The following is a 23,753-nucleotide window of genomic DNA, read 5'->3' as shown; positions in this document are numbered from 1 at the left end:
GGAGGCCGAGGCGGGTGGATGCCTTGAGGTCAGGAGCTCAAGACCAGCCTGGCCAACATGGTGAAACCCCGTCTCCACTAAAAATATTTTAAAATTAGCCAGGCGTGGTGGTGGGGGCCTGTAATCCCAGCTATTAGGGAGGCTGAGGCAGGAGAATCGCTTGAACTGGGGACGGGGAGGTTCAGTGAGCCGAGATCACACCACCGCACTCCAGCCTGGGCGACAGAGCGAGACTCCATCTTAAAAGAAAAAAAAAAATAGGAGTAATAAGATCTCTGACAGGATGGTTCAGAGATGTAAACACTGTGAAGTCGTTTTCCAGAAGACAGAAATCAGCACAATGAGGATTTGAACACAGTGAATTTATTGGCCAAAACCATAGATCTAGATAGGGTTAGCAAACATGAAGAAACAAGTTTTTCTTTTCTTCATTTTTTGAGAATTGACTATTTGTCATCTCTTGAGACTTCAAGTTCCTAAAATGGCAATTAAGTATAATTATAATAACCATTTATTGAGTGCATGCTCTGTGCCCCACAAGCCCTGTGTTAACTTCTCCATAGGTATTAACTCATGTAATCCTCACAACATTCCTATGAGATAGGAATTTCACAGATAAATAAAGAGTTAGAGAGGTAAAGTAATTTTCCCAAAGTTACACAATTAGAGGCAGAGGCCAGATTTGGACCCAGAGCTAAATCTTCTTCAGGGCTAGTTTTGATTTCAAAAACAGAGGCAAGAAGATGGCCCATTCTGAACCAGTGTCAGTTTCCTAGGCCATAAAGAATAGAATCCTGAAGTCTCTCATTTCCTTACCCTCTTCCTGGGACTTTTACCAGAGTAAGAACAGAGAAAAACCAAAGCTTGAAGCTTACGGATTCCAGCCCTTCACTGATGCCATTGCCCACTGCTACCCTGGCAGCAGGCAATAATAGTAATTGTCATTCCAGGAGCCACATTTATTGAGCAGTTGCTAGCTATGCTCAGCATTCAACCCTCATCTCATTTAACCTGTTTGTCCTGCTCTAGAACTTCCCCTACTTTACAAGTGAGTAAACAGATCAGATCAAGAGAGATTGAAATTCCATGCTCTGAGTCTTATAATGTAAGTGACATGGCCCCTCTTGTTTCTGCTGTATTCACTTGAGACTCAGAGCCCATTAATTCTGTAAATGTTGCTTATGCAGCCCACTCGATGCCAACGCTAACAGCCAGTGGAAGAAAGCTGGTTTCTGGAAACTCACCACAGGCAGCCTGCATCTGTCTTTCTAAATTGCTGTGAGATGAGCTGAATTCAGACCCCTCCCCCTGGTGTGGTTATGGTAGTGGGAGATCGGAATGGAAGAGAAGGAAGGCTGAACAGTTTCCTCCCACCTAGGCGTGGGGTGCACCACGCAGTGCTTTCAGGCCAGAGCAGGCTCTCTTCCCTCAGGACAGACTCACTCCACAGCAGATTCCTGAGATTCCACATGGCTCTATGGTGAGGCCTTATCCTGCTGACCTCTCAGCCCAGGCTGCCCAGGGGCAACCACCCACCACTCCCAGAAGGAGCCCTGTCTCAGTCAAGGCCTCTGAGCTCACTCTGCTTGGCTGCTTGCTAGGGCTAAAGCCTCAGTGTGGTCAAACAGTGTAGTAGATATGGAGAGTGAGGGAGGGAGAAAAGAAGAAGAGGAAGGAAGGGGAAGAAGAAGAAAGGGAAGGAGGGAAGGAGAGGACTTTGGAAGGGGTGCAGAAGGGAAGGGAGATCAGGCAGAAAAAACAGAAGCCACATGTCAATGTCCAGTCTCCCTGCCCAGACGGGGCAAGAGAACAGGCCCCCGCCATGTATCTCTGAGGACCAAGCTGGACATGAGAACACGTAGGCCTGGTCTTGGGGTGGAAACTCACGCAGTTCCAGAGGGGTGAGATGTTAATATAGTCAGAACTGAAACTAGAAGGCCTGGACCAAAGCACCAGGTGTAGACAGGGAAGGACACAAGGCTCAAGCCAAGATTCAAGGCAGTGGGTAGGCGGATGACATGCAGGAGCCTGGGTGAGGGGAGGGTGGAGAGGCAGAAGGAGGTTGAGACAGAAACTTTCCCTGAAAGACTCCTCCAGTGGAACCTGGGGCTGGACAGGGCTGTGTCCTGAGTGGGACAGAGCAGGTTGTCTCACTGTCCCTTCCCGTTCCTGCCCCCTTCCCTCCTCAGAGCAGTCCACCTGGGCCAGCTCAAAAGCAGAGTCACAAGTGGGCACCTGATTCCTTCCTCCTCCCTGTGCTGAATGAGAAGGATGCTTTAGCCCTCCTTATCCATTCTGCAGGAACGCATGCAGAGGCGCCTTCTTGGGCGCAGCCCCACTTACCACTTACCAGAGCTTGCTTGAAAGTCCTCCCTGAACAGTTGCCTGCCCCGAAGGGACATCCAGAGCCATGCTGATACAGCCACAGCACCAGTGCCATTGCAGATGACCTTGTGTTTTATCTCATGCCCAGGCTCAATCAAACAGAAACACAGTAAGTTCCTGAAGTGATGGGAACACGTATGGAACAGCACTCAGAGCTCCAGAAGCTAGTTATTTTCATCAAAATGAACAATCCTTGTTTACTGCCCACAGGACAAGGCCTGGTCTTGAGCAGGCCTCCTTCCTTCCTGCGCACCCTCAGCATACAGATACACCCTCCCTCTCCACCTCCGTGCTGGCATGGGTCCGAAACCCACATGCTGACCTGGCTGCCTGAGATCCCTCCACCCCACACTGCCTCCCATGTGCGCCAACCTTTTCAAGCCCCTAACCGTTCCCACCAAAATTAACCCAAGCCTCCCGAGCCCAACTGGGAGTTTCCAGAGGGGAAATAATATTAACTAGCTGAGCTGCCACTAGACTCCAGCCATTGGAATAGCTTTACAAGTGTTCTATCTTCAGTCCTTACAGCAGCTCTTTGGGAAGTTGTGTCAGGAGAAACTTAAAGCTCAGAGAGGTTAAATACTGCACCCAAGATCACACAGCAAAAAGCACCAGTGCCAATATCTCAAAGTATTTTTTTTTCACTCAGCTAGTCCAATTTTTAACATTTTTCTGAAGTCTAAACTCAGTTAGATGGGGACGGACTTTATTCAATTTTGTATGCCCTAGAGCTGGCCTACTGCTCAGTAGGTAAGAGGTAGAACATCAATGTTGAATTAATGAATAGATGAACAAATGAATGAATAAGAGACAATGCATATGTTGAAATGAACCTTGATGATGATAAATGAAGATGTTAGTCTTCTCAGATAACATCCTTATGTATTTGTATGCTAAGGACAATTCTGAAGCAATGGTCCTATTGTAGTTTGTGTCTTCCTTACCAGTTCTTAAAAAGTGGGCTTGGGCTGAGTACAGTGGCTCATCCCTGTAATCCCAGCACTTTGGGAGGCCAAGCTGGGAGGATTGCTTGAGCCTAGGAGTTCAAGAATAGCCTGGCAATACAGTGAGATTCCACCTCTACAAAAAAATTTTTTTAATTAACCAGGCATGGTGGTATGTGCCTTTAGTCCCAGCTACCTGAGAGGCTGAGGTGGGAGGATCACTTGAGCCCAGGAGGTTGAGGTTGCAGTGAGCAGTGATCGTGCCACTGCACACCAGCCTGGGCAACAGAGCGAGATCTTGTCTCTTAAAAAATAAAAATAAACCAAAAAACAACAAACTGAAGCCTGTTCAGAGGAAAATATCAGCATTAAAAGGAGCCCACAATGATATATCAGGAAGAATTATTGTTGGTACTGTTAGAGAACAGAACACTCTGTGTCCAAATATTTGAAAGCTGGGTAAGGGTGTGTGGAAGAGGAAGAGGTTCTAATTCCTGTTCTCTCCATGAGAACTAGGATCGGGCTGGGCGGGGTGGCTCACATCTGTAATCCCAACACTTTGGGAAGCTGAGGCTGGAGGATCCCTTGAGCACAGCAGTTCAAGATCAGCCTGGGCAACACAGTGAGTAAGACCCTGACTCTATTTTTAAAAAAATTATTTTAAAAAATGAAAAAAGGAGTAGGATCAAAAAGTGAAAATGTGGTGGGGCTGATCTATCATGAACATATTTGATTTCATGCATTCATTCAACAAATTTTTGGGGGGCACCTCCTGCAAGCGAGGCACAATTGAACGTGTCTAAAGAAGAAATCTTATCTAAATGGTGATGTCTCTAAGAAAAATTATACAAAATTTACTAGGGGCTTTTCTTAGAGCCTTGAAAAAGATCTATATGAGTAAGGGGCCCTAAAGCTTAGACTAGCACTTTCACAGTCAGTTCGTCTCTACCCTGTGCACTCCCTCCCTCATCAGTAATCCTTAAATTTTATGATTTATGATTTCATCAAAAACAAGCAAATATATGTATTTATATCCCCTTTTTCTTAAATAAAAATAAAATACTATACTTGTTTTCCAACTTGAGTTAATATAGCCTCTGGATAGCTTATAGCACTATATATAATAATTCCTCATTTCTTTTTATAGCTGCATAATATTCCATTATGTGGATATACCATTGTTTATTCAACTATTTCCCTGTTGATGAACATTTCATTACTTTCTAATCTTTTACTGCTAAACAATAATCCAATGAATGACTTGGAGTGTCATCTTCTTAATATTTGTGCCAACAAATCTTTTGGATGGATTACTAGCTGTGGGATTGCCAAAGGGTCAATACATATGTAATTTTGTTAGATATTGCCAAATTCCTTTCCATGGGGGTTGTAGCTGAGGCCTCTCTTAATACCAGCCTCTCCCGCCACCTGCTGCTGCTTCATGCACTGCCCATAAAGTGTAGGTCACAACCACCTCCAGAGTGGCCAGTATCTAGGGAACACTCTGAGAAGAGGGAGAATCACAGAATCACACAGTGGCAGGTTGGGAAGGGCCCTGAGGTGGAGACGCCTAGATTACAGGGGCATTGCTAAACTATTGCTATCCAAGGCTGCCTGGAGTCAACAGGCTTTGAGGATCTATCTCTGAGTTGGGAGATGATTAGTAACAATGTAACATCAATAATGATCTGAAAGATAATTATTATCAGCTTAATAATAATCTGAAAGATCAGATGGAACAGAGGAGGACTGGGAAGGCAGGTAGCTGTGCTCGATGTGCCTCATGCCCACTGGGACCTCCAGACCCCAGGGCCAGAAGAAAAGGGCCTCAGCTCTTCAGGGAGAGATCCTGTCCACCCTCTCAATGTGTGTTCACACTCAAAACTATAAGGTCAGTAAGTTGGACAGCAGCTGCCCAGGACTTAGCTTATTTATAGCACAAACTATAAATATGCCCCCCTCCCCACCCCACCCCTCCCTTGTGAAAATGGTGTAAAGAGAACAATGCAGCAGGATGGGCCATGTTGCCATCTGTGACTGTTCCTACAACAAATGCTTCACAGCTGCACGTCACCTGCCAGCTCCGTCAGCGCTGGTGCACTTGAGCTGATGGCATTCAGGGTGCAGCTGGGGCAGGGCCAGTGGAATCCCAACCCTCTGTTAGGAAGGAAACCTCATCCCTTCTCAGGAATAGCTTGACAACAGGACAGCCCTCAGAGGTCACCCCAAATGCTCCTGAGAGAATAAAGAACCATTCCATGACCAAAGAGACTGTACCATGAGGCAGTGCAGGCAACGCTGGGCATCCCCAGCAGGTACCTCGGTCCCTCCAGAGTCTGCAGCAACATAAGGCTCTTTTTAAAGCTTTTAGACCACACGGTACAGCTGGGAGCAACAAATTCCCACTCCAGCACAGAGGCATGTGAAATAGACCCATCAGAAACTAAGAGCAAGTACATTTCAAAATTTGCCTCTCCACTTGGAAAACTTGGAGGACAAGTTTTATGTCCACATTTTGTCACCGATTCCATTATTTCCAGGTCAATACTATTGTTTTTAAATGATTAGGGTCACACTCATTTCTTTTTTCTTTTCTTTTTTTTATTATTATTATACTTTAAGTTCTAGGGTACATGTGCACAACGTGCAGGTTTGTTACATATGTATACATGTGCCATGTTGGTGTGCTGCACCCACTAACTCGTCATTTACATTAGGAATATCTCCTAATGCTATCCCTCCCCCCTCCCCCCACCCCACACACTCACTTCTTTATAATTGTTCCAGGCCATCAGGGGCTTTGTTCTTCTCTGCCCTTCTTAACTTAGCAGCCAGCCGTCTCTCCCTGCACTTGAGCATTTGAAATCTGTCTGCAGCTCAAAAGAAAAGCCAATGGGCCCTCACCTCTGGCTGCTCCTACTCCTCCTGACTCCAGATTCATTGCAGGGTTGCTTGGGTTGCTTTGCTCCAAGCTTAAGGAGAAACAATTAGGGAGGACTTCGGCTTGTCCTGGACAGGAAAGGATTTGAAGAAACCATCCCTGCATCTGGAACATGGCCTAACAATGGTAGAGCCTCTTCCAAATGTGACTGTGGCTACAGCCTAGGAAGAAGAGGGTGCTTTTAAATCTCCCACTCCTTATCTGTACACCCACATTCATAGCAGCATTATTCACAATAGCCAAAAGATGAAAGCAACCTGTGTCCATCAACAGATGAATGGATAAACAAAATATGGTCTATACATACAACGGCATATTATTCAGCCTTAAAAAGGAAGGAAATTCTGATACATGTTACAACATAGATGAAACTGGAGTGAAATAAGCCAGATACAAAAAGATAAAAACTATATAATTCTACTTACATGAAGTACCTGGAGTAGTAAAATTCAAAGAGATACAAGTAGAGTGGTGGTTGTTGGGGCTGGGAGAGGAGAAAATGGGGAGTTTTTTTTTCAACAGGTATGAAGTTTTGGATTGGGAAGATGAAAAAGTTATGGAGATAGATGATGGTGATGATTGCACAACAATATGAATGTACTTAATGCCACTTAAAATTGTTAAAGTGGTAAATTTTATGTTACGTATATTTATACCACTAAAAAATAATTTTATTTTTTTTTTTGGAGATGGAGTCTTGCTCTGTCACCCAGGCTGCAGTGCAGTGGTGTGATCTCGGCTCACTGCAACCTCTGCCTCCTGAGTTCAAGAGATTCTCCTGCCTTAGGCTCCTGAGTAGCTGAAACTGTTGGCATGCACCACCATGTCTGGCTAATTTTTGAATTTTTTACTAGAGACAGGGTTTCACCATATTGGCCAGGCTGGTCTTGAACTCCTGACCTCAAGTGATCCACCCTCCTCGGCCTCCCAAAGTGGTGGGATTACAGGCATGAGCCACCACACTCGGCCACAAAAAATAAAATTAAAAAAAATAAAATTTTTTAAAAAGGTTTATGCCAACGGTCATTTAAAAGGTACACTTGCTTTAAGGATTAATGCAACAGTGAGTTTAAAATAAGTGTGTGATTTATCAAAAAAGAGGGTGAGTCTACAAAGAGATCATAAGACAAAAAGGAAGGAAACCAGGACAGATGAGGGCCCCGGGACCGGGCCTAACAGTAAGGAGAAACTCGAGGGAAATAGGGTTAACTCTAAGGTATGACCACATTTGAAGTAGCCTGGAGAAGTCAGTGAAAAAAAAAAAATCCTCATTCCTTCAGTCACTATTGTGACTTTAGGGGATCCAGACCTGTCTTGAGGGTTCTAGTAGCTACAGTTGAGATCTAAAGCTCAGATACATCATTTCCTTTCAATGGCTTGGCCATGTGGATAGAAGAGTGAAGCATGGGAGCGGATGTGTTGATCTCAGGAGATTGATTGCTGGCTCTCTGTGTCCTTAAGCTCTTCATGGAGAGCTCAGCTGCCCTACCCAGGAGCCATCCCAGTCTAGAAGAGCAAACCCTCTTTTAACTGTCAATCCACTTGGTGTTTGCTTTTCTCTCCCAGTTCTCAGATTCTTGCTTCTGTACCCAGGATCCTTTATCTGCATCTGGCTCCTTTGACTTGGAAAATCCCCAAATTCTAGCCTTTGGGGCTTCTTAAATGATCTTAGCTCAACCCACAAAACTCCTTGCTTTATTCTCTAGCAGTGAAGGACAGCATCTCCACTCCTACAGTGCAACTCCCCCTTATGCTCCTCCCAGAAGAGGCAGAAAGAGCCTGCCCTCCAGGTCTTTTTCAGAAGACACCCGTGCACCGAGATGTTGAATGCCAGGTCCCCACCCTACAAGGTAGAGGCAGAGCACTGGCCCCTGAAGAAGCCAAGCCTGGAGAGATGGGCTTCCTGACCGCTGCACAGAGCAGAGTCCTGGACCTTCAGACCCAGAGGCTTTAAGATCAGGGGCCAATCCGGAATCATCTCTACAGTGAAACCCCTGCGTGTCAGTGATGGCAGTGGCTCCCTGCCTCTGTCATCACACCTGCCAGACCGCTTTCAGGGCAAGGGGCTCCCTTTGGCCTCCTAGTTCCTCAGCATTCACCTTTCCACCCTGCTTGTGTCTTTCTCTCTGTTCCACATTAGAAATGGTTGCATTTCAGAGACTCAGAGACATCTAGCCTCAAACAGACCCAGGGAATCTGACCTATAAACTTCTGGGTGACTGCCCTGGCCCAGGTTCTGCTGATTGCCCTCAATGAATAATAAACTTTAGCCAAGTGTGACACAGTTGCTAAAGATCACTTACTCCACTGAAGATCTAACTTGGCTTGTGGGTCCCTATGATTACCATCTGCTTGGGGAAAGAGGAGAAAGTAATGCAGAGTTGCTAAGAGCCTCTGCAAGAGAGATGTCCTGTTAAGTCTCTCTTGCCTTTTCTCTATAGGCAACCCACCCAAAGAGTCTCACCCTTGACAGCTGAACTGGCTGTGAACCAGAAACCAAACACATAAATTTTCACTCACACATGTACACACACATACATGTATGTGACTATATCCACACATATATACATTCAAATACACATACATAGCAATATAAATAAATATAAATATAAGTATGGGTGTATATTTGAATGTATATGTGTGTATATATATTTATTATATATATGAGAGAGATATATATATATGAAATCCTGACACTTAGTGCTTACTACATACCAGGCTCTGATTTACACACTTCACAAATACTAGCTCCTTTGATCCTCGTAATGACCCTGTGAGGTAGACACTATTCATGTCCTTATTTTATAGATGAGGAAACTGAGTCACAGAGAGATGAAGTAAATTTTCCGAGGTCATTCAGCTAGGGAGTGGCAGAGCCAGGATTCAAACCCAGGATGCTCAGCCCTAACCACGATGCAAAATCTGATGTAAAGCACTTGGTATGCAACAGGTACTAGGCAATGATAGTAGGATTAGCATTACCATTTTATCACAGCTTCAACTCACCTACCTTTTCACTGTGTAACACTGGAAAAATGCCTGGGAACAAGCTTCTTTGGTAAATGGCCGGTTCTAGTCAAGTCAGGGATACAGGATGATACAAAGTGATTCCACGTACACGATCTTTTGAACTCCTGCATTTAATATTAGTTGGTTTGTCTAAAGACCTATAACTGATCATGATTTCTAATTTTCCAGAGGCATAAATCTGAGTCATGTGTTGGATTCAGAATCTGGTTTCTGAGCACTGATCTTGTTGTCAGTGAATGGGCTGAGCCAGCTGCGACGCATCTGCATCACGTCACAGCTTTATTACCCTCTGTTTGCTGCTTTTCATGTAGATACCTGTGAATGACAAAAACTCGTGTTTCTTTATGGAAAATGGATGCCACAAGAATGGTAACTGCTGGTGCTGATGATGGAAGCAAAGAGGTATACAAAAATGGTCATTCATTCTTCAAAATAGGAGTCTTAAACAAGTTGAAGAAGAGTAGAACATGGGATTGGCAGTGACCCAGATCTGTGCCATGATCACGTCTACCATAAGCTCTATGCAAAACCTCAGAATAAGTGGTTTGTGAATTTCTACAGATATTTGTCTGGAAAATTGTGTGAAATCTGAATGGATGGGAACTTGAGGCATGAGAACGTGTAAAGAGAAGAGGAGATCTGACTGAAATTATATGCTATAGATGTCTTTACCATTTTAAGAATTTCCCCAGGTCTGATGGAAGCTTCATGAATGCAATGGATTTGCTCTACCTAAGTACACAGTTTGGTAGGGGATTGGATATAGAAATCCCTTTCTCTTTTTATTCAGTGAAGAAAGCAAATGGGAGCATCTGGGATCATGAGGGTATCATGTTGGAATGAGCTGGGCTAAGACTCCCCATGACCCATCCCTGGCCACAGCCAAAGGGCTGGCTCGAGACTCCTCCCCAGCCTCTCCATTCCCAAGGCAGCACAGATTCCTGCTTCATGATTGGCAGGTTCAAGTATGATCGCTCTACCCTTGGCCTCATTTCCTCAATGCCCTGCCCTCCTTTATTCCTCTGCTTTCCCGGCTTCAGTGTTTCTACCAGCATTTTCAATATAGAAGGGGACTCATCAGATCAGCTTCTACCAGGGCTGATATTTAACTTGCTGGGGAGCCAACAGTTGTGACATTAAGAAATAACAGTAAGAGCAAAGGCGTCACTGAAAACAAGGATAACTAGTGGGCTATTTTATGCACAAATGGTCCTTTGCCATTCCCATCAAGTTGAAAACAAATATCCTGAAACTATTGATCAGCAGCCAGTTAAATTAAATATCTAATTAAAAGAGAACTAGAGCTGTTTTAAAATCAGACACTTCAAACATTTGCCAGTCAGAACATGATGAAACTGGGGGTTTTAACTGAGTAGCAGCAGCGAATAAAATATTTACAGATTTAAGCCGAAATAAATGCATAGATTCTCATTTTTAAGGAAAATGCACATAGGGCTATTTCAAACACACCCTGGTGAATACTTGATGCCTCTGATTTAGAGAATGTGCGGGGAGCACCACTTGTCAGGAAATGGGATAGAACCATCCAATATTTCCAAGTGTGATCATTTCTAATGGAACAGGGAGAACTCTGCAAATTCAATTCAAGTAGGATTGCCAGATGGAATATAGGAGAGTGAATTGTCTTTTGAATGTATGTCCCAAATATTGCATGGGACATACTCATACTAAAATTTTATCTGTTTACCCGAAATTCAAATTTAACCAGGCATACTGTATTCTTTATTTGCTAAATCTGGCAACCCTAAATCCAAGATTGTAAGTAACCCCGGTGACCTGGGAGAATAGTTGGGTGACCAGCAGAACAGAATCCTGGAGTGGTTCAAGTGCTGCAAGGGTGTCGTGTGAGAATTCGAGCCTCCGTCTCTTCATTTGTACAGGAGAGAATGATACTGTGCAGAGCTGCTGCTGTAAGGATTATCTGTGAAGTCATAAATCACATAAATGTCTGTCACATTTCCTGTATGCAGGAAATAGTAGTCACTATTGGTATGTAGAGGGCCTATAGCCAGTGAGCGGCAAACAATAAGCCCTTAATATAAGTTGGATCTTATCTCTAAAAGAAAGAGAGCTGTTAGGTAAGAGTGGCCGTCATTTATGAGCACCTATCATATATATCAAGCACTTTGCCACATTGTCTTTTTTTTTTTTTGAGATAGAGTCTCACTTTGTTGCCCAGGCTGGAGTGCAGTGGCATGATCATGGCTCATTGCAACCTCAACCTCCCCAACTCAAGAGATCCTGCCACCTCAGCCTCCTGAGTAGCTGTGACTACAGGTGCATGCCACCATGCCTGGCTAATTTTTTTGTAGTTTTTGTGGAGACAGGGTTTCGCCATGTTGCCCAGGCTCAAGCAATCTGCCTGCCTCAGCCTCCCAAACTGCTGGAATTACAGGTGTGAGCCACTGTGCCCAGCAACATTGTTTCATTTAAGCCTCATTGAAGATCCTACAAAAATAGATATGATTATTATCTTTTCATGGGAATAGAAACTGAAGCTCAGAGTTTAGTTGACCTAATATTATACCTGTTAGAGGCAGAGCTAGGATCCAAACCTGCTTAACTCCAAATCCTGTGATCCTTTAACCATATCACCCTATTCCTCACCATTTGACTCCAGGCAGGTAAGAATCTTGCTAGAATAACAGATTACTACGTTTGCCACAGAACTGACCTCAACTTAAACTCTTCTTGTGATAAATTTTTATCTCCAATAATTGGGGGATTTTTTTTTTTTTTCCTGTAGGAACTCATCTGCAGTCTCATGATGAAGTCAGTGAAGAAATGGATTCTGCATTTTAGAAACTCACTTGATTGTCTACCTGGCTGATGTGCCTATTTTGCATAAAATAACAGATAATTGTAAAATTTTAAAATAAAAATACGTAATCCTTTTGGAAAACTGGCAGGAAGTTAGATGGTAACTACAGATTATTTACAAGCTTCTTTCTTGTCCCGGTCATCCTCATTGCGCCACCTCATTTGTTTAAACTGAACCCCCAAAGCCTGCTGCTCTTTCCCCTGTGGGCTTCACTGGTTAGAATAGGAAATAAAATGGTGGGCAGGGAGGCTGCCATGCTGGAAAAAGAGAGCTTTCGGAGGAAGGACAACCCTGAAAAATCAATGCCTCCTTTTATAGCAATACAAAGGCTCTTAGTTGGGGCATCACCCAGGAAGGAAGAATTCCTCCTTTGAAGGAAACCGTGTTGTGGGGAGAACATGACTCGGTGTCATTTCTTGCAGGATTTAATGCATGGGGGACTCTTGGAGAAGACACAGGAGCCAGTGTCGTGCCAACCATGCCTGGAAGGGGAGGTCAAGACATAAAGCCAAAACAATCCATAGAAAAGAGAGATTTTGCCAATCCATATTGAAAACGCTTTCCTCCCCAATGCCTTGGATAGTTGTCTAAAATGTCAGAATGGGGAGACACGGCCAAGTGCTTTCAGTATGCATGTTCTCAGTAAGACTTTACCTTCCATTTCTTTTATTGATAAGAATATCCCAGTACTTTGGGATTGTCAGCTAATCCTACTTAGTTTTTTTTTTCCTACTTTTTTATTGTGATAAAATACACATAACATGAAATTTACCATCTTCACCATTTCTAAATGTACAGTTCAGCAGTGTTAACATCAATGACATTGTGCAATGCTACTTCATTTTGCATTGTGATTTTGGACAGGGCAGGCAAAAAAGAAATTTTACCCCTTGCCCCTTATAACAACAAGTTTCTTGAAAAATACTTAACTTATGTGGCTCCCTTCTGAACCTGGCCTGTTTGTTCCTTCCCTCTCCCTCCCTCTCCAATCATCCCTTTCCCTTTCGCTTTCCTTTTACTTTGTCAGCAACACTTGTGTTTCCTGGAGCAATCACTACCCTTGTATTGATTATCCATTTCTTTCCAGGTCCTGTGGGAGCTGGTTTCACACCTGTTGGCTCATTTGCCTCCCCTCTTTCATATGGCTTGCCCTTCGGCCCACTGGACCAATCATTTTGGGACCCCTTCTCTGGGCGCCCCCATTCCTCCAGCCCAGACCCTCTCTGGACTCATGGGTCTGAAATTAGCGTTTTAAATCCCGAGTTTGTGTCTGAAGGTCAGCTGGAGAGCTGTTTACACGTCTGTAAGCCCCAGAGGGCTTACTTGCACAGTGTACTTACCTAAGCAGGGCTGGTTACAAGCCCCAGAGGCCCCAAGAGGGCTTCCCAGGCCTGGCCAGCAAGAGCACAAATAGGGAGCCATGGAGGACTGTTGTTGCTGAAGTAAGTTTTCAGCTTCCAAAAACAAGTCTTCTGATTTGCTACCAAGCCTTTTGCCTTGTTTATGCCATCAGGCTCCTGAGTCTCAGCTTTCCCCATGGGGCTAAAGTCTTCACGCAGAACTATATTTGTCATGTGTTTGTGTTTGAGGCAGATTGTGAGCCGCCCTCTTAGACGCTGTCTCTGAGCTCTGCACAAGCCAGAAAGGGAGAGACGCAAATTGGCACCAGGATGTCTGGGGTTTATCAGATGCTTCTTTCTTTCAACCTAATGACTATGTTGCTTCAGGGGCTGCCCCAGGGGTGTATGAAAAAAGCTGAGCTTCCTTTATATCTGTTTATTATCCGCTTTCTTTTTAAAGGAGTTTTGAAGTCTTAATAATTTGGTACATGGTTGTTTTTTGCTAAGATTGTGGTGAGGAATTATGGCTCAGTTCTGCTTTTATGTTGGTATAATTGGTCTAGTTCATGCTCCACAAAGTGTGGCTGGTGTTAAAAAAAACTATCTGGCACAGCGTATTATTTGGGGGTCTTTGGGATGGAAGTCCTGGTGAGTAGTATTCATGAGCAATATCAAATACAGAAAACTCAATTTTTCTCCATAAATCAATGACGGTGATGGTGGTACTAGTGGTAGCAGTCATGATGGTAAGATGGTGGCAATAATGGTGGTGATGGTGATGACAGTAATGATAGTAGTGCTGATGATAATGGTGATGACGGTGACAATGGACAGTGGTTGTGATGATAGAGGTGGTGTTGAGATGATGGGGATAAGATTGTTGGTGGAGGAAGAAGAGGAAGACGATGGTGAAGAGAAAAGGAGGGAGGAGTGGTAATGGGGAGGGACATATTTCCATTACTATGCTCCTAGGTCTGTGACCTCCTCTCAGCCTGGAAGATTGCCCAAAGTGGACTCCCTTCCATAGGCTACCCCATTAACTCTGGCCTTGCTAGCATTCAAAAACATCAAGTTTTTGTAGACAATAGCAGGATCCAAAATGAGAAAAACACAGTAATTTCTCACAGAGCTTCCCAGTATGAAGATTGTTTGGAGAGAGTTTGATCATGTGTATGAGTCATTACTTGTTAGCTCACCTTGGCAATCTTTAGATACAGAAAGAAGATACCAGTGGTGACTACAGTGCTTTGTACCCAGTACTTGCTTGAGGAGAAAAAGCAGGAATTTTGGTGTTATATGGATGAGGGTTCAAATTTCAGGCTTTTCATTTCCTACTAACTTGTACTCTTTAAGCCTGACTTTCCTCATCCGTGAAATGGAAATGACATCTACTTGACAAGGCTGGGCAAATTAAATGAGACAGAGCATGGCACATAGTTCTCAATGAATGTCACACTCTTCCCAGAAGGGGAGGTAATGATGCTCCAGGCAGTTTTATGCTTACTTTCTGCTTCTCCTAAACCTAGATGTTAGCTAGGACCAGCAGGCACTTCCTACCCAAAACATTTTTCATGAGTCACCTATTTACTTATTAAGTAAAAATTAGATTTCTATGACTTAGGATCAGAAAGCTTCAAACATAAAAACAATAGTTTAAGAGAGAGAGAGAGAATTTAACCACTCAGTTGGTTGTTTTTTCAACTGCTGCCCAGCTGGTTTTTTCCACTAAATGGATTAATATTTTGGTTAACTTGACCATTTGAAATGATTCCATAACTTTTTTTTTTTTTACGCTGTCAGGATGTTTTCCTTGATATCTGGCCCCAGTTCTCTTTGCTTATGTCATTTCATCATTACTCCTACTTATGCCGTCTGGTACCTGAATTAAAACATTTAGATTCTATCATTTGAATTTGTGCCTTTCAAATATTTATAAACCGTAATCATGACTTCATACAGTAAATCCTATACATATTTAATTTTTTTATGAAGAAGTCCTTTTCCCCTAAATTATTTATTTCCTCTCTGAAATCTTTCCAAAGTTGTTTTAGCCTTAAGATGAAGAGATGCCCCCAAGTGGATTGTTAACAGACAGACTCTAAAAAGTAGTTGTTGTGAAACCTGGGGTATATATTAAAAGTTCAGACTTCTAGCCCTCATCACCAGTGATTCTGATTCATGGTTCTGGGGTGTGGGGCCCAGGAATGTGCATCTTAACAACACCCTCCTTCCCCTCTTCCCAATATACAATATCCTCTACCCAATATACAGGTAATTTTGGTGTGAGTTCCCTGTAGAACACTCTTGAAGCACAGTGCCACCTCACAGTTGACTTGGGAAAGCAAAACAGAAGACATTGGTTCCTGCTTTCTAATGGGCATCACATTCAGGCTTGTTTGCTTAAGATTATAGCAAAATTACCTTTACAGAGTTTTGAGTATTTCCAAGCCTTCAGTCAAATAGTTACACTGTCTTGGTTTACTGCTGCAGATGGCTAAGCGAAGTTTCTAGAAGGCTATCAATTTTCCTATCTCTTTAGTCTTTAGGTCTTGGTTGGTGGAAGAAGAAGGGTTGCAGAAGGGCACTTTATCTACCACGCCGTGTCTCTAGAAATCTAGCAATTTTGAATCCTGTATGATTACTATTCACATTTCTTTTTTGTAAGAATATGATCCAGCAAATAACTAATAATAATTCTTCATACTAGTATAGCACTTTGTGGTTCATAAAATATCTTGACTTTCATTGTGTCATCTGATCTCCAGAATAGCTCTGGTTAAGGTAAGTAGGTGAGGTATTACTGTTTCCATTTTACAATGAAGAAATGCTCAGAGAGAATAAGTAACTTGCCCAGGGATTTAGAAAAAGTAAATGGAAGTCTTAGGATTTAACAAGTATGGATTCTTTCATCATCTCTGCCTTAAGGTTGCACTTCTCTAGACTGTGGTATTATCAACCCTATAGTCTGAATGTTACAAACTAATAAATAATACATTTACTTCATTAAAATATCTATTACTTAGCTGCTTGGAAAGGGTAGAAAAGGGTAGAAAATATTGGAAAGGGTAAAAAATATTGAAGTAGAGAATTTTTAACCTACCCTTTAATTACTGCATTGATGTTATCCATGATTGTATAATATTGTTCTTAATTCCTCTAAGTTTCATTTTGAAAGCTAAACATAAAAGACAATGGCAGTTTGTCATGTTGAGAAGAATATAATTATTAACCTCATAGGTCCATCCCACAAGTAATGATTGTCATATGGACCCTGTTGGCAGGAGAGGGAAGATGAGAGGTCTCCCAGCTCTTAGATAAGGCCTAGGCCATGGGTCTGGTGTTCCCAGTCAATGGATCATAATTCACTAAAATTGTGTATTGGATACTGGCTATATCCAGAGTCTATGCATTAGATAATATTAAAAGAACATAAAAGGAATATAAATGATCTAGGTGCTAAGTGACTTGGGAGTCCTTGAACTTGTTGCTTTTACCTCCATTTATTTATTTATTTATTTATTTATTTATTTATTTATTCATTCATTCATTCATTCATTGAACACATGTTTTATTTAGCACTTACTGGAACGGCACACTGTGCTGGGCACTGGTATTACAATAGTGGGCAAGACAGAATCATCCCTACATCATGAGCTAATAGTCCAATGGGGGACACTGACAAGGATGCTGGCAGCCACAGGCAGTGGGATAAATGCTGTGGGAAAGGCAGGGTGCTGCACATACACTAACAAGGGGCATCCAGCCAGCCAGCATATTAGGTCTAGTATTTTTAAATGGATGTAGATTTACTGGGAGTGGCCTGTAGGGGGTGTGCTGAGGGCATGGCCCCTGGCCACTTCATCCCTTGGCACCCTGAGGGTACTAGGAAGTCATTGCCCTACACATTTAGTTGCCTTTGCCTGAAATATTTTCTTCCTCTCCTCCCTTAGCTAAGTTCTAGTGCCCACACATCCCTACAGGCTATGGAGCCCTCTCTGTATTGTTATATATTCATCCCCTGTGCACTGCAACATCCTGTGAAAATCCTTGAACATCATCCTCATCAGCCTCACTGTCCTTCAAGTATCTCCCCCATCAGTCTTTGGGACTCCTAGATCAGGGCGATCAGGGCCTGTGTCATTTACCTCTGTATTCCCTGCACCAAGCAAATGCTTAGCACATAGTAGAGGTTTAATAAATGTTTGCTGAATGCACAAATGAATGAATGACCCTAACCTTTAACATCTGGTTGATGGGGAGGCAGGAAACTGAACTTATACAAATAAAACCATTTGCAAACAATTAGCTGCAAGTCAATATTTCAACACATCAAATCAGGTAGCATCCTTTTTCCAATATTTGAAGTGCACCTTTTTTACGCAGCATGCATATTCCTGGGGGCCGTGGACTGCCCCCAACAGGGATAAAATGGGTGTAAATGTTATGTATACTTAATTTCTTTAACAAGAAAAGTATCAGAGGATTACTTGGAGTCACTAATGGTACTACCCCAGTAAAGAGTAAATCATTTTGAAGTTACTATATGCTATGGTTTGAATGTGTCCTCCAAAATTCATGTGTTGAAAATTTAATCTCCAATGCAACAGTGTTGAGATGTAGAACTTTTGAGAGGTGATTAGGTCATTAGGGCTCTGTCCTCATGAACGGACTAATACTGTTATTGGGGAAGTGGATGAGTTATTGCAGGAATGGGTTCCTCATTAAAGGATGAGTTCCGCCCCCTTCCTCTCCCTCTCTCACACCCTCTTGCTCTTCCACTGTCTGCCATGGGATGATGCAGCAAGAAGGCCCTCACAAGATGCCAGCACCTTGAGAGTGGACTTTCCAGCCTCCAGAATTGTGAGAAATAAATTTCTTTTTTTTTTTTTAAATAAATTACCCACTCCTTGCTCTTCTGTTCTAGCAACACAAAATGGACTAAGACACCATGGGTAGGGTCTCTGAGAAATATGAGTTGAATAGGAAAGTTTTCTTCAAAAAGCTGCTCAGTTGCTGAGGTAAAAGCCAACAGGGCTTGGACTAGGGTGAGATGAGTGAGACCAAGTCATACAAGTTACAGGATCACATTTTGTCTTTATTTAACTTTTTTAGTGCATCATGATTTATTGCATTAATTTTTATTTATTAAAATATCAATTATTTTGATTGCTGGGTTTTTTCACCCTGCCCCCACAGCTCCTGGCCCTGGGGGCCCCAACCCCGTGAGCTCTGCCTTCCTGATACACAGATTACAGGGGAAACTCAGACTCCCTCTGCAGGAGCTGGATGTCAGCTATCACCAGGGCTCAGCTGCATATCCTGAGGGCTCACTCTGCTTGCCTGATTCACCTCCCTTTCCAGTTTTGCCTTCCCCTCTTCCTCTAGCAGTCTGAGCATTCTGCACCTCCCCCTCCCTGTGCTTCAATGCCATCTCACCCAACATCTACACTAGGGCTGCATGTTCTCCAGAGCCTGCTCCATCTCCCTCCTCCCTTCCCTTCTACCCACAACTGACTTGCTTTATAATGGAAGAAGCTTTTTAATGCCTGCCATGAAATCTTGTCATCTGGGCAGGAAGGGCAAGCTCCCTGGCTGAATCATCAAGAGGAGAGCACCTGCCTGGAATAAGGCCCTGAATCTTCTACAGCTCTCTTTTCTGTTTCCCTTCCTCAGAAGTATCCCCTGGGCCCCGCAGAGGCTGTAGAACCAATACTGCCTGCACTGGCCAACCGCGGGGGCAGTGGCTTCCCACCCCCTTTGTGCTGCAAACACACTCAAATCTATGGCCTGTAATAATTTCTGCACATCCCTGTGTTGCTCCCATAGGACAGATAGAGGAACAGAGGCCCTGGCTGATAAGTCACATCAACTGATCACATAACCACTCATGGACAAAACAGAGATTAAATCTACATTTTTGACCCCCCACTGCCCCCCTATCCTGTGTCCATTTCATTATTCCATAAACATTCCCCTCTACCACACCCTACTTCCCCGTCACCTGCCCACCCCTGCAGAGTCACTTGATCTCTTGGTGAATTAGCATGAGCCAACATTGATGTTTTAAAATAGCAAATTTTCAGGCTTAAAAAAGTCAAGATCATCTTTAAGTCCCCAAGGACATATGCAACCAGTGATAGAAAAATCCTCTCCCACTTCTCCCCTTCGAGTCTGAATTGACTTAGCAACTTTGCTTCAGCTCCTCAGCAGAGCCTTTCACAAATTCCCACTTGCAGCACTGCTGAAGGATAGACATCCTGATGTGCTCTCAGCTGGACTGCTGCTGTGGGCTTCAAAAACACAGATGCTGCAGCAGTGAGTGTGTGCCTGTATTATATTTCTCAACTGAACATCTTCAGAAGCTGGGGACATGCGTTTTCTAGCCCAGCATGTGGGATCTGTGGCCCCTGAGCCTGTGGGAGGGCAAAGTCCTGTAGAGAAGCTATTGTTTTCCTTGCCTTTGCTGATAGCATGAGATCAGCTAAATGATGGTGGCAGGTGTCCAAGACCAAGAAAAAGAGTAAGTAGGGGTACAGTAATGGGAAGCAGTAAATCATAGGACATATTTGTAATCTAACCAACAAAAATCAAGCATTTTCTGGGAAATGCATGAAGCACTGAATGCTTGAGTGCCTAATGGGTTTTGAAGCCCCGGTAAGTTTGTGTGGATGGGTGCCAAGAGCAAACAAATCACTGCAGCCACAAGACGCCTCACTCCATATCCGAGATGCACACTGAGAATGACTGGAAAGGCTACTTGGTATGGGAACCCTAAAGCAGTTCAGATGGGGAGGCCCCCGGGGAAATGCTATCCTTAGTGCTCTCCAGGAAGCATCATTTACAACTTCACCATTGGCTAAACACTAATATATGTGCTTTACATATATCATCTCATCGAAGCCTCATTATAACACTAATGGGTTAGGTGTTATTACACCCCTATTTTAAAGATGAAGGAAGTCAGACTCAGTTAAGATCATACATCTATTAAGAAATAGGGCAAAATCCAAACTCAATCTTTTCTGATTCCAAAGCACATGCTCTTAACTGCCTCACTTTATTGCCCTCAGAGCTCTTTGGTACCAATTACACCAGGCATTCCTAGCTACAAGGCATTGTTCATTCATTCATCCATTCATTCAACATCCAACAATATTTCTTGAGCATCTGCATTGTGCCAGACCCTTTGCTAGGCCCTGGGACCTCACTGATGAAGGAGACATGGACCCTGTCCTCATGGAACTTGGAATCTAATGAGTGAGTGCCAGGGTCTGGAATGGGAGTTAAGGTCTCACTTAAGATTGGGCAGGTTGTACCTTGCACAAAGGCTCTGCACTAAGGGGGCAAGCAGGTACTGAAACCCAGCTTATATTCCACTAAGCTGTGTGCCCACAGAGCGACATCTTCCAGAGGAAGCAATTTTAAAAATTTTTTCCCAAAGAGTAATATGGACTATTCTGGAAGTACCTGCCTCCCTTAACTTTTCTTTCTTTCTTTTTTCTTTTCTCTCTCTTTTTTTTTTTTTTTTTTTTTTTTTTTGAGACAAGTCTCGCTCTGTCATCCAGGCTGGAGTGCAGTGGCGCGATCTCAGCTCACTGCAACCTCCACTTCCTGAGTTCAAGCGATTCTCATGCCTCAGCCTCCCAAGTAGCTGGGATTACAAGTGCAGGCTCCCACACCCATAGAAATGAGATTTCACCATGTTGGCCAGGCTGGTCTAGAACTCCTGGCCTCAAGGGATCTGCCTGCCTCGGCCTCTCAAAGTGCTGGGATTAAGGCGTGAGCCACTGCACCTGGCTGCCTCCCTTAACTTTTCAAGCCAGTGTCACTCTGAAAGACATCCTCATGCACAACCTGCAGTGTGAAGGGAACATGAACACACCAGGTAGACTCTGGACAGTAAGGAGGTCAGCAGCAAGTCCAAGAAAGTGTACTCAGGTCCACATTCACCTTCAGGAAATCCTGGCCGGTCAACAATGATTTAAACCAATCCCTTCACCACCCCCAGGCAAAGTCCCTGTGTAAGTAAAACTTCCAGTGATTCCCAAAGATAGTACTCCCACCTCAGCAGATGGTGGAGGCCCCTGCTCGGCCCTGGACCTGCAGGCCTTCTGCCTACAACTGTCAGACCCCATAGGAATGGGAAGGAAGGCTTCTGGAGACACATACTGGAGAGAACAAGGGGACAAAAATGGCAAGCTGACATCAAGTCCAAACCCCAATAATTCGGAGGAGAGTATCCCTGGTAACAGAAACAGAGACAGAAGGAGGTCTGCAGGAAGAAAGATGAGTTCTTTATGTATACCAATTTTCACATGTTAAACATGTCATGCCTTCTATCCATAGAGCCTTCATATACAAGGCACTATGTGTGATATTTACAAAAGCCCTAACCCGATTCCCTTTTTATAGATGAAGAAATTGATATGCAGAGAAACAAAATAATTTGGCTTAGGTCACATAGCTAGGAAGTGGCAGAACTAGAAAGTGGCAGAGGTGGGCCCTCTTGATTCAAAAGACACTCAATCAATGTGTAGTCTAGCTTAGAAGTCCTTGGCCTGAAGATAAAGGTAAAGGAAGTGAGATAAAGGGAATGAGGCCAAGAAACAGTGAGGCAGATGGAGAGAAGGGAAAGAAAGGTACAGAGGTAGTAGAGGATGCACCCTAATAACTCCTCACAGATAAAGCAATACAGCTACTGCGACCAGCTGTCAATGGAGTTCATAAATGCAGAGATCATCAGAGCAGGAAAGGACCTCTGTGCTCCCAGCCTCCCTGTGTTACAGCTGAGGAGTAGAGGGCCAAGGCATCTAGTGGCTTCCCCAAAGTTCTCCAGGCTGCTGTGGAGGCAGAGCCATGGCCAGGACCCTGGCCTCCTGGCACTCAGGCCTAACAGCTTCCATCACGCTGTACCACTGAGATTATTATCATCAGTGACGATGGTGCCATTAACAGCCATGGCCACCACTATCTGGTTTTTTAGCACCAGCCACCCTGGCAGCCATCTTCATTTTGTGACTCAAAGAAAGCACTGCCCTGGTCATGTGAGCACAAGAGGAATGGAAAATTCCAGGTCAGGGAACAACACACCCTCCAGGCATCCTTCCTCACCAGCCCTGCCTTCAGAGGCACCAGGCCCTTTTGTCCCACCACCAGTTAATATTTCACTTGGGTGAGACTTTAGGGAACAAAGAACACAAAGCTGGCCTTGAGGGGCCAAAGGTAGGCAGCCCATGGTTCCCGATGCAGCTCATAAATAAGAACAGGGCAAATGTACTTTGGATAAGGACGCGCTCAGCCTCCCGCAGAACAGCTGGGGAAGCTATTCATAGGAAAGCGTGCTATTTGCGTCTGCCTGGCATTTGAATGAGGCTCACCTAACTGTGCCTGCCCTCCCCACAGATGTGAGTCACGCTCCCCACTCACGAGTGAGGAGTGGCCAGGGGCAAAGGAGAATTGCTTCTCAGCTCAGCTGAGAGAACTGTGGGGGCCAGGAGTGGCACTGCCAAGGATATCTCCCTCCCCCAGGCATGGAGGGCCTCCAACTGAGGACACTTATTCTGTAGTGATAGAGCCTGATTCCCCTGCATGTGAGAGAGGTGCCTCCTTGGACCCTGCTACTTTGTCCCTTGGCCCTTGGTCAAGCACACGGGACAATTTTCAGCCCCCAACCCCTTGCTGGTGGCTTTGGCTGTCTTCTCACATCTCAAGTACTCAGGGAAAGCCAGTCAGAGCAGCGTGGGAGGCCAGTTCCAGTGTCACGCTGCTGTCCTCTAAGTTCTACTGGTCCCTGGTCTCCAGTTGCAAAGCTTACGTGCTGTGGAGGTGAAGTGGTGGCGATTCCTCCCCCTTAAGCGGCACTGCCCACTTCGGAAGGTCATCCACCAATGCTCCTGCCTCCTGTAGCATCCAGTGCAGTTCTGGCCTGGTTCTGAGCCGAGGGTGTATCGGAAGCAGGGCCCATTATGGTCCAAAATAACCTTGGGAGGTCAAGCCCAGGCCTGGGCATCCCTCATCCAAGGAGCCCTGATTGGGGGGTCCCTCAGGGCCTAGCGGAAGAGTCAGTTCCGCTCCATAGCAGTGCTGATGGTTCAGGTCAGTCTCAGGCCCATGAGAAAAACTCCAGTTCTGCACCAAAACACAGCGGCCTTTGGAGTCCATCAGACTCCAAGCATTAGGAAGGGCCAAACCCTTCTCCCACTGGTAGTTCTCACACACCTGTGGGTCCAGAGAGGGGCTACCCACCATGATCCTGGGAGCTGTGGTCTAAG

At 44.3% G+C, this 23,753-nt stretch overlaps 1 protein-coding gene across 5 annotated transcripts in view; it reads right to left on the bottom strand.

The window, feature by feature from the left end:
- The window catches only part of CD58 (CD58 molecule), a 151,079-nt gene that overhangs the window by 32,678 nt on the left and 94,648 nt on the right, over window positions 1-23,753 (bottom strand). Inside the window, exon 7 of one of the 5 annotated variants that reach the window (XR_010123695.1) lies at window positions 6,940-11,242. The exons of 3 other annotated variants lie outside the window; for them this stretch is intronic. The gene's annotated coding sequence lies outside the window, so the exon portion shown is untranslated. Of the gene's footprint in view, window positions 1-6,939; window positions 11,243-23,753 lie in introns of those variants that run through there. One more of the 5 variants, XR_010123697.1, reaches the window with a different exon arrangement.

Source organism: Pongo pygmaeus, chromosome 1, assembly GCF_028885625.2.
Source record: "Pongo pygmaeus isolate AG05252 chromosome 1, NHGRI_mPonPyg2-v2.0_pri, whole genome shotgun sequence".
NCBI lineage: Eukaryota > Metazoa > Chordata > Mammalia > Primates > Hominidae > Pongo > Pongo pygmaeus.
Note: the sequence above shows the minus strand (reverse complement) of the source record. Positions and strands in the feature narration are given on the sequence as shown.